We start from the raw sequence: 12,125 nt of genomic DNA, 5'->3' as shown, positions 1-12,125 counted from the left end.
GACTCCCACTGGGATACAGTTCCTGAAGGTGCTGACTCTCACTGGGGTACAGTTCCTGATGGTGCTGACTCTCACTGGGGTACAGTTCCTGAAGGTGCTGACTCTCACTGGGATACAGTTCCTGAAGGTGCTCACTCTCACTGGGATACAGTTCCTGAAGGTGCTGACTCTCACTGGGATACAGTTCCTGAAGGTGCTGATTCTCACTGGGATACAGTTCCGGAAGGTGCTGACTCTCACTGGGATACAGTTCCTGAAGGTGCTGACTCTGCTGGGATACAGCTCCTGAAGGCGCTGACTCTCACTGGGATACAGTTCCTGAAAGTGCTGACTCTGCTGGGATACAGTTCCTGAAGGCGCTGACTCTCACTGGGAGACAGTTCCTGAAGGTGCTCACTCTCACTGGGATACAGTTCCTGAAGGTGCTGACTCTCACTGGGGGACAGTTCCTAAAGGTGCTGACTCTCACTGGGATACAGTTCCTGAAGGCGCTGACTCTCACTGGGATACAGTTCCTGAAGGTGCTCACTCTCACTGGGATACAGTTCCTGAAGGTGCTGACTCTCACTGGGGGATAGTTCCTGAAGGTGCTGACTCTCACTGGGGTACAGTTCCTGAAGGTGCTGACTCTCAGTGGGATACAGATCCTGAAGGTGCTGACTCTCACTGGGGTACAGTTCCTGAAGGTGCTGACTCTCACTGGGGTACAGTTCCTGAAGGTGCTGACTCTCACTGGGATACAGTTCCTGAAGGTGCTGACTCTCACTGGGATACAGATCCTGAAGGTGCTGACTCTCACTGGGATACAGTTCCTGAATGTGCTGATTCTCATTGGTATACAGTTCCTGAAGGTGCTGACTCTCACTGGGATACAGTTCCTGAAGGTGCTGACTCTCACTGGGATACAGATCCTGATGGTGCTGACTCTCACTGGGATACAGTTCCTGAAGGTGCTGACTCTCACTGGGATACAGTTCCTGAAGGTGCTGACTCTCACTGGGATACAGATCCTGAAGGTGCTGACTCTCACTGGGATACAGATACTGAAGGTGCTGACTCTCACTGGGATACAGTTCCTGAATGTGCTGATTCTCACTGGTATACAGTTCCTGAAGGTGCTGACTCTCACTGGGATACAGTTCCTGAAGGTGCTGACTCTCACTGCGATACAGTTCCTGAAGGTGCTGACTCTCACTGGGATACAGTTCCTGAATTTGCTGATTCTCACTGGCATACAGTTCCTGAAGGTGCTGACTCTCACTGGGATACAGTTCCTGAAGGTGCTGACTCTCACTGGGATACAGTTCGTGAAGGCGCTGCCTCTCATTGGGATACAGTTCCTGAAGGTGCTGACTCTCACTGGGATACAGCTCCTGAAGGTGCTGACTCTCACTGGGATACAGTTCCTGAAGGTGCTGATTCTCACTGGCATACAGTTCCGGAAGGTGCTGACTCTCACTGGGATACAGTTCCTGAAGGTGCTGACTCTGCTGGGATACAGCTCCTGAAGGCGCTGACACTCACTGGGATACAGTTCCTGAAAGTGCTGACTCTGCTTGGATACAGTTCCTGAAGGTGCTCACTCTCACTGGGATACAGTTCCTGAAGGTGCTGACTCTCACTGGGGGACAGTTCCGGAAGGTGCTGACTCTCACTGGGATACAGTTCGTGAAGGCGCTGACTCTCACTGGGATACAGTTCCTGAAGGTGCTGACTCTCACTGGGATACAGTTACTGAAGGTGCTGACTCTCACTGGGATACAGTTCCTGAATGTGCTGATTCTCACTCGTATACAGTTCCTGAAGGTGCTGACTCTCACTGGGATACAGTTCCTGAAGGTGCTGACTCTCACTGCGGTACAGTTCCTGAAGGTGCTGACTCTCACTGGGATACAGTTCCTGAAGGTGCTGATTCTCACTGGGATACAGTTCCTGAAGGTGCTGACTCTCACTGGGATACATTTCCTGAAGGCGCTGACTCTCACTGGGATACAGTTCCTGAAGGCGCTGACTCTCACTGGGATACAGTTCCTGAAGGTGCTCACTCTCACTGGGATACAGTTCCTGAAGGTGCTGATTCGCACTGGGATACAGTTCCAGAAGGTGCTGACTCTCACTGGGATACAATTCCTGAAGGTGCTGATTCTCACTGGGATACAGTTCCGGAAGGTGCTCACTCTCACTGGGATACAGTTCCTGAAGGTGCTGACTCTCACTGGGATACAGTTCCTGAAGGTGCTGACTCTCACTGGGATACAGTTCGTGAAGGCGCTGACTCTCACTGGGATACAGTTCCTGAAGGTGCTGACTCTCACTGGGATACAGCTCCTGAATATGCTGACTCTCACTGGGATACAGTTGCTGAAGGTGCTGATTCTCACTGGCATTCAGTTCCGGAAGGTGCTGACCCTCACTGGGATACAGTTCCTGAAGGTGCTGACTCTGCTGGGATACAGCTCCTGAAGGCGCTGACACTCACTGGGATACAGTTCCTGAAAGTGCTGACTCTGCTGGGATACAGTTCCTGAAGGTGCTCACTCTCACTGGGATACAGATCCTGAAGGTGCTGACTCTCACTGGGGGACAGTTCCTAAAGGTGCTGACTCTCACTGGGATACAGTTCCTGAAGGTGCTGACTCTGCTGGGATACAGTTCCTGAAGGCGCTGACTCTCACTGGGATACAGTTCCTGAAGGTGCTCACTCTCACTGGGATACAGTTCCTGAAGGTGCTGACTCTCACTGGGGGACAGTTCCTGAAGGTGCTGACTCTCACTGGGATACAGTTCCTGAAGGTGCTGATTCTCACTGGGATACAGTTCCTGAAGGTGCTGACTCTCACTGGGATACAATTCCTGAAGGTGCTGATTCTCACTGGGATACAGTTCCGGAAGTTGCTGACTCTCACTGGGATACAGTTCCTGAAGGTGCTGACTCTCACTGGGATACAGTTCCTGAAGGCGCTGACTCTCACTGGGATACAGTTCCTGAAGGTGCTGACTCTGCTGGGATACAGTTCCTGAAGGCGCTGACTCTCACTGGGATACAGTTCCTGAAGGTGCTGACTCTCACTGGGATACAATTCCTGAAGGTGCTGATTCTCACTGGGATACAGTTCCTGAAGGTGCTGATTCTCACTGCGATACAGTTCCGGAAGGTGCTGACTCTCACTGGGATACAGTTCCTGAAGGTGCTGACTCTGCTGGGATACAGCTCCTGAAGGCGCTGACTCTCACTGGGATACAGTTCCTGAAAGTGCTGACTCTGCTGGGATACAGTTCCTGACGGCGCTGACTCTCACTGGGAGACAGTTCCTGAAGGTGCTCACTCTCACTGGGATACAGTTCCTGAAGGTGCTGACTCTCACTGGGGGACAGTTCCTAAAGGTGCTGACTCTCACTGGGATACAGTTCCTGAAGGCGCTGACTCTCACTGGGATACAGTTCCTGAAGGTGCTCACTCTCACTGGGATACAGTTCCTGAAGGTGCTGACTCTCACTGGGGGATAGTTCCTGAAGGTGCTGACTCTCACTAGGGGACAGTTCCTAAAGGTGCTGACTCTCACTGGGATACAGTTCCTGAAGGTGCTGACTCTCAGTGGGATACAGATCCTGAAGGTGCTGACTCTCACTGGGGTACAGTTCCTGAAGGTGCTGACTCTCACTGGGGTACAGTTCCTGAAGGTGCTGACTCTCACTGGGATACAGATCCTGATGGTGCTGACTCTCACTGGGATACAGTTCCTGAAGGTGCTGACTCTCACTGGGATACAGATCCTGAAGGTGCTGACTCTCACTGGGATACAGATCCTGAAGGTGCTGACTCTCACTGGGATACACATACTGAAGGTGCTGACTCTCACTGGGATACAGTTCCTGAATGTGCTGATTCTCACTGGTATACAGTTCCTGAAGGTGCTGACTCTCACTGGGATACAGTTCCTGAAGGTGCTGACTCTCACTGCGATACAGTTCCTGAAGGTGCTGACTCTCACTGGGATACAGTTCCTGAATTTGCAGAGTCTCACTGGGATACAGTTCCTGAAGGTGCTGACTCTCACTGGGATACAGTTCCTGAAGGTGCTGACTCTCACTGGGATACAGTTCCTGAAGGTGCTGACTCTCACTGGGATACAGTTCCTGAAGGTGCTGACTCTCACTGGGATACAGTTCCTGAAGGTGCTGACTCTCACTGGGATACAGCTCCTGAAGGTGCTGACTCTCACTGGGATACAGTTCCTGAAGGTGCTGATTCTCACTGGCATACAGTTCCGGAAGGTGCTGACACTCACTGGGATACAGTTCCTGAAAGTGCTGACTCTGCTGGGATACAGTTCCTGAAGGTGCTGACTCTCACTGGGGGACAGTTCCGGAAGGTGCTGACTCTCACTGGGATACAGTTCGTGAAGGCGCTGACTCTCACTGGGATACAGTTCCTGAAGGTGCTGACTCTCACTGGGATACAGTTACTGAAGGTGCTGACTCTCACTGGGATACAGTTCCTGAATGTGCTGATTCTCACTCGTATACAGTTCCTGAAGGTGCTGACTCTCACTGGGATACAGTTCCTGAAGGTGCTGACTCTCACTGCGGTACAGTTCCTGAAGGTGCTGACTCTCACTGGGATACAGTTCCTGAAGGTGCTGATTCTCACTGGGATACAGTTCCTGAAGGTGCTGACTCTCACTGGGATACATTTCCTGAAGGCGCTGACTCTCACTGGGATACAGTTCCTGAAGGCGCTGACTCTCACTGGGATACAGTTCCTGAAGGTGCTCACTCTCACTGGGATACAGTTACTGAAGGTGCTGACTCTCACTGGGATACAGTTCCTGAATGTGCTGATTCTCACTGGTATACAGTTCCTGAATGTGCTGTCTCTCACTGGGATACAGTTCCTGAAGGTGCTGACTCTCACTGCGATACAGTTCCTGAAGGTGCTGACTCTCACTGGGATACAGTTCCTGAAGGTGCTGATTCTCACTGGGATACAGTTCCTGAAGGTGCTGACTCTCACTGGGATACAGTTCCTGAAGGCGCTGACTCTCACTGGGATACAGTTCCTGAAGGCGCTGACTCTCACTGGGATACAGTTCCTGAAGGTGCTGACTCTCACTGGGATACAGATCCTGAAGGTGCTGACTCTCACTGGGATACAGTTACTGAAGGTGCTGACTCTCACTGGGATACAGTTCCTGAATGTGCTGATTCTCAATGGTATACAGTTCCTGAAGGTGCGGTCTCTCACTGGGATACAGTTCCTGAAGGTGCTGACTCTCACTGCGATACAGTTCCTGAAGGTGCTGACTCTCACTGGGATACAGTTCCTGAAGGTGCTGATTCTCACTGGGATACAGTTCCTGAAGGTGCTGACTCTCACTGGGATACAGTTCCTGAAGGCGCTGACTCTCACTGGGATACAGTTCCTGAAGGCGCTGACTCTCACTGGGATACAGTTCCAGAAGGTGCTGACTCTCACTGGCATACAGTTCCTGAAGGTGCTGTTTCGCACTGGGATACAGTTCCTGAAGGTGCTGATTCTCACTGGGATACAGTTCCTGAAGGTGCTGACTCTCACTGTGATACAATTCCTGAAGGTGCTGATTCTCACTTGGATACAGTTCCGGAAGGTGCTGACTCTCACTGGGATACAGTTCCTGAAGGTGCTGACTCTCACTGGGATACAGTTCCTGAAGGTGCTGACTCTCACTGGGATACAGTTTCTGAAGGTGCTCACTCTCACTGGGATACAGTTCCTGAAGGTGCTGACTCTCAATGGGATACAGTTCCTGAAGGTGCTGATTCTCACTGGGATACAGTTCCGGAAGGTGCTGACTCTCACTGGGATACAGTTCCTGAAGGTGCTGACTCTGCTGGGATACAGCACCTGAAGGCGCTGACTCTCACTGGGATACAGTTCCTGAAAGTGCTGACTCTGCTGGGATACAGTTCCTGAAGGCGCTGACTCTCACTGGGATACAGTTCCTGAAGGTGCTCACTCTCACTGGGATTCAGTTCCTGAAGGTGCTGACTCTCACTGGGGGACAGTTCCTAAAGGTGCTGACTCTCACTGGGATACAGTTCCTGAAGGTGCTGACTCTGCTGGGATACAGTTCCTGAAGGCGCTGACTCTCACTGGGATACAGTTCCTGAAGGTGCTGACTCTCACTGGGAAACAGTTCCTGAAGGTGCTGACTCTCACTGGGGGACAGTTCCTGAAGGTGCTGACTCTCACTGGGGGACAGTTCCTGAAGGTGCTGACTCTCACTGGGATACAGTTCCTGAAGGTGCTGATTCTCACTGGGATACAGTTCCTGAAGGTGCTGACTCTCACTGGGATACATTTCCTGAAGGCGCTGACTCTCACTGGGATACAGTTCCTGAAGGCGCTGACTCTCACTGGGATACAGTTCCTGAAGGTGCTCACTCTCACTGGGATACAGTTCCTGAAGGTGCTGATTCGCACTGGGATACAGTTCCTGAAGGTGCTGACTCTCACTGGGATACAATTCCTGAAGGTGCTGATTCTCACTGGGATACAGTTCCGGAAGGTGCTCACTCTCACTGGGATACAGTTCCTGAAGGTGCTGACTCTCACTGGGATACAGTTCCTGAAGGTGCTGACTCTCACTGGGATACAGTTCGTGAAGGCGCTGACTCTCACTGGGATACAGTTCCTGAAGGTGCTGACTCTCACTGGGATACAGCTCCTGAATATGCTGACTCTCACTGGGATACAGTTGCTGAAGGTGCTGATTCTCACTGGCATTCAGTTCCGGAAGGTGCTGACCCTCACTGGGATACAGTTCCTGAAGGTGCTGACTCTGCTGGGATACAGCTCCTGAAGGCGCTGACACTCACTGGGATACAGTTCCTGAAAGTGCTGACTCTGCTGGGATACCGTTCCTGAAGGTGCTCACTCTCACTGGGATACAGATCCTGAAGGTGCTGACTCTCACTGGGGGACAGTTCCTAAAGGTGCTGACTCTCACTGGGATACAGTTCCTGAAGGTGCTGACTCTGCTGGGATACAGTTCCTGAAGGCGCTGACTCTCACTGGGATACAGTTCCTGAAGGTGCTCACTCTCACTGGGATACAGTTCCTGAAGGTGCTGACTCTCACTGGGGGACAGTTCCTGAAGGTGCTGACTCTCACTGGGATACAGTTCCTGAAGGTGCTGATTCTCACTGGGATACAGTTCCTGAAGGTGCTGACTCTCACTGGGATACAGTTCCTGAAGGTGCTGATTCTCACTGGGATACAGTTCCTGAAGGTGCTGACTCTCACTGGGATACAATTCCTGAAGGTGCTGATTCTCACTGGGATACAGTTCCGGAAGTTGCTGACTCTCACTGGGATACAGTTCCTGAAGGTGCTGACTCTCACTGGGATACAGTTCCTGAAGGCGCTGACTCTCACTGGGATACAGTTCCTGAAGGTGCTGACTCTGCTGGGATACAGTTCCTGAAGGCGCTGACTCTCACTGGGATACAGTTCCTGAAGGTGCTGACTCTCACTGGGATACAATTCCTGAAGGTGCTGATTCTCACTGGGATACAGTTCCTGAAGGTGCTGATTCTCACTGGGATACAGTTCCGGAAGGTGCTGACTCTCACTGGGATACAGTTCCTGAAGGTGCTGACTCTGCTGGGATACAGCTCCTGAAGGCGCTGACTCTCACTGGGATACAGTTCCTGAAAGTGCTGACTCTGCTGGGATACAGTTCCTGACGGCGCTGACTCTCACTGGGAGACAGTTCCTGAAGGTGCTCACTCTCACTGGGATACAGTTCCTGAAGGTGCTGACTCTCACTGGGGGACAGTTCCTAAAGGTGCTGACTCTCACTGGGATACAGTTCCTGAAGGCGCTGACTCTCACTGGGATACAGTTCCTGAAGGTGCTCACTCTCACTGGGATACAGTTCCTGAAGGTGCTGACTCTCACTGGGGGATAGTTCCTGAAGGTGCTGACTCTCACTAGGGGACAGTTCCTAAAGGTGCTGACTCTCACTGGGATACAGTTCCTGAAGGTGCTGACTCTCAGTGGGATACAGATCCTGAAGGTGCTGACTCTCACTGGGGTACAGTTCCTGAAGGTGCTGACTCTCACTGGGGTACAGTTCCTGAAGGTGCTGACTCTCACTGGGATACAGATCCTGATGGTGCTGACTCTCACTGGGATACAGTTCCTGAAGGTGCTGACTCTCACTGGGATACAGATCCTGAAGGTGCTGACTCTCACTGGGATACAGATCCTGAAGGTGCTGACTCTCACTGGGATACACATACTGAAGGTGCTGACTCTCACTGGGATACAGTTCCTGAATGTGCTGATTCTCACTGGTATACAGTTCCTGAAGGTGCTGACTCTCACTGGGATACAGTTCCTGAAGGTGCTGACTCTCACTGCGATACAGTTCCTGAAGGTGCTGACTCTCACTGGGATACAGTTCCTGAATTTGCTGAGTCTCACTGGGATACAGTTCCTGAAGGTGCTGACTCTCACTGGGATACAGTTCCTGAAGGTGCTGACTCTCACTGGGATACAGTTCCTGAAGGTGCTGACTCTCACTGGGATACAGTTCCTGAAGGTGCTGACTCTCACTGGGATACAGTTCCTGAAGGTGCTGACTCTCACTGGGATACAGCTCCTGAAGGTGCTGACTCTCACTGGGATACAGTTCCTGAAGGTGCTGATTCTCACTGGCATACAGTTCCGGAAGGTGCTGACACTCACTGGGATACAGTTCCTGAAAGTGCTGACTCTGCTGGGATACAGTTCCTGAAGGTGCTGACTCTCACTGGGGGACAGTTCCGGAAGGTGCTGACTCTCACTGGGATACAGTTCGTGAAGGCGCTGACTCTCACTGGGATACAGTTCCTGAAGGTGCTGACTCTCACTGGGATACAGTTCCTGAATGTGCTGATTCTCACTCGTATACAGTTCCTGAAGGTGCTGACTCTCACTGGGATACAGTTCCTGAAGGTGCTGACTCTCACTGCGGTACAGTTCCTGAAGGTGCTGACTCTCACTGGGATACAGTTCCTGAAGGTGCTGATTCTCACTGGGATACAGTTCCTGAAGGTGCTGACTCTCACTGGGATACATTTCCTGAAGGCGCTGACTCTCACTGGGATACAGTTCCTGAAGGCGCTGACTCTCACTGGGATACAGTTCCTGAAGGTGCTCACTCTCACTGGGATACAGTGACTGAAGGTGCTGACTCTCACTGGGATACAGTTCCTGAATGTGCTGATTCTCACTGGTATACAGTTCCTGAATGTGCTGTCTCTCACTGGGATACAGTTCCTGAAGGTGCTGACTCTCACTGCGATACAGTTCCTGAAGGTGCTGACTCTCACTGGGATACAGTTCCTGAAGGTGCTGATTCTCACTGGGATACAGTTCCTGAAGGTGCTGACTCTCACTGGGATACAGTTCCTGAAGGCGCTGACTCTCACTGGGATACAGTTCCTGAAGGCGCTGACTCTCACTGGGATACAGTTCCTGAAGGTGCTGACTCTCACTGGGATACAGATCCTGAAGGTGCTGACTCTCACTGGGATACAGTTACTGAAGGTGCTGAGTCTCACTGGGATACAGTTCCTGAATGTGCTGATTCTCAATGGTATACAGTTCCTGAAGGTGCGGTCTCTCACTGGGATACAGTTCCTGAAGGTGCTGACTCTCACTGCGATACAGTTCCTGAAGGTGCTGACTCTCACTGGGATACAGTTCCTGAAGGTGCTGATTCTCACTGGGATACAGTTCCTGAAGGTGCTGACTCTCACTGGGATACAGTTCCTGAAGGCGCTGACTCTCACTGGGATACAGTTCCTGAAGGCGCTGACTCTCACTGGGATACAGTTCCAGAAGGTGCTGACTCTCACTGGCATACAGTTCCTGAAGGTGCTGTTTCGCACTGGGATACAGTTCCTGAAGGTGCTGATTCTCACTGGGATACAGTTCCTGAAGGTGCTGACTCTCACTGTGATACAATTCCTGAAGGTGCTGATTCTCACTTGGATACAGTTCCGGAAGGTGCTGACTCTCACTGGGATACAGTTCCTGAAGGTGCTGACTCTCACTGGGATACAGTTCCTGAAGGTGCTGACTCTCACTGGGATACAGTTTCTGAAGGTGCTCACTCTCACTGGGATACAGTTCCTGAAGGTGCTGACTCTCAATGGGATACAGTTCCTGAAGGTGCTGATTCTCACTGGGATACAGTTCCGGAAGGTGCTGACTCTCACTGGGATACAGTTCCTGAAGGTGCTGACTCTGCTGGAATACAGCACCTGAAGGCGCTGACTCTCACTGGGATACAGTTCCTGAAAGTGCTGACTCTGCTGGGATACAGTTCCTGAAGGCGCTGACTCTCACTGGGATACAGTTCCTGAAGGTGCTCACTCTCACTGGGATTCAGTTCCTGAAGGTGCTGACTCTCACTGGGGGACAGTTCCTAAAGGTGCTGACTCTCACTGGGATACAGTTCCTGAAGGTGCTGACTCTGCTGGGATACAGTTCCTGAAGGCGCTGACTCTCACTGGGATACAGTTCCTGAAGGTGCTGACTCTCACTGGGAAACAGTTCCTGAAGGTGCTGACTCTCACTGGGGGACAGTTCCTGAAGGTGCTGACTCTCACTGGGGGACAGTTCCGAAAGGTGCTGACTCTCACTGGGGTACAGTTTCTGAAGGTGCTGACTCTCAGTGGGATACAGATCCTGAAGGTGCTGACTCTAACTGGGGTACAGTTCCTGAAGGTGCTGACTCTCACTGGGGTTCAGTTCCTGAAGGTGCTGACTCTCACTGGGATACAGATCCTGAAGGTGCTGACTCTCACTGGGATACAGTTCCTGAAGGTGCTGACTCCCACTGGGATACAGTTCCTGAAGGTGCTGACTCTCACTGGGGTACAGTTCCTGATGGTGCTGACTCTCACTGGGGTACAGTTCCTGAAGGTGCTGACTCTCACTGGGATACAGTTCCTGAAGGTGCTCACTCTCACTGGGATACAGTTCCTGAAGGTGCTGACTCTCACTGGGATACAGTTCCTGAAGGTGCTGATTCTCACTGGGATACAGTTCCGGAAGGTGCTGACTCTCACTGGGATACAGTTCCTGAAGGTGCTGACTCTGCTGGGATACAGCTCCTGAAGGCGCTGACTCTCACTGGGATACAGTTCCTGAAAGTGCTGACTCTGCTGGGATACAGTTCCTGAAGGCGCTGACTCTCACTGGGAGACAGTTCCTGAAGGTGCTCACTCTCACTGGGATACAGTTCCTGAAGGTGCTGACTCCCACTGGGGGACAGTTCCTAAAGGTGCTGACTCTCACTGGGATACAGTTCCTGAAGGCGCTGACTCTCACTGGGATACAGTTCCTGAAGGTGCTCACTCTCACTGGGATACAGTTCCTGAAGGTGCTGACTCTCACTGGGGGATAGTTCCTGAAGGTGCTGACTCTCACTGGGGTACAGTTCCTGAAGGTGCTGACTCTCAGTGGGATACAGATCCTGAAGGTGCTGACTCTCACTGGGGTACAGTTCCTGAAGGTGCTGACTCTCACTGGGGTACAGTTCCTGAAGGTGCTGACTCTCACTGGGATACAGTTCCTGAAGGTGCTGACTCTCACTGGGATACAGATCCTGAAGGTGCTGACTCTCACTGGGATACAGTTCCTGAATGTGCTGATTCTCATTGGTATACAGTTCCTGAAGGTGCTGACTCTCACTGGGATACAGTTCCTGAAGGTGCTGACTCTCACTGGGATACAGATCCTGATGGTGCTGACTCTCACTGGGATACAGTTCCTGAAGGTGCTGACTCTCACTGGGATACAGTTCCTGAAGGTGCTGACTCTCACTGGGATACAGATCCTGAAGGTGCTGACTCTCACTGGGATACAGATACTGAAGGTGCTGACTCTCACTGGGATACAGTTCCTGAATGTGCTGATTCTCACTGGTATACAGTTCCTGAAGGTGCTGACTCTCACTGGGATACAGTTCCTGAAGGTGCTGACTCTCACTGCGATACAGTTCCTGAAGGTGCTGACTCTCACTGGGATACAGTTCCTGAATTTGCTGATTCTCACTGGGATACAGTTCCTGAAGGTGCTGACTCTC

Source organism: Mustelus asterias, chromosome 24 (genome assembly GCF_964213995.1).
Source record: "Mustelus asterias chromosome 24, sMusAst1.hap1.1, whole genome shotgun sequence".
Lineage (NCBI taxonomy): Eukaryota > Metazoa > Chordata > Chondrichthyes > Carcharhiniformes > Triakidae > Mustelus > Mustelus asterias.
The sequence above is the reverse complement of the archived record's forward strand: the minus strand, read 5'-3'. Positions refer to the sequence as shown.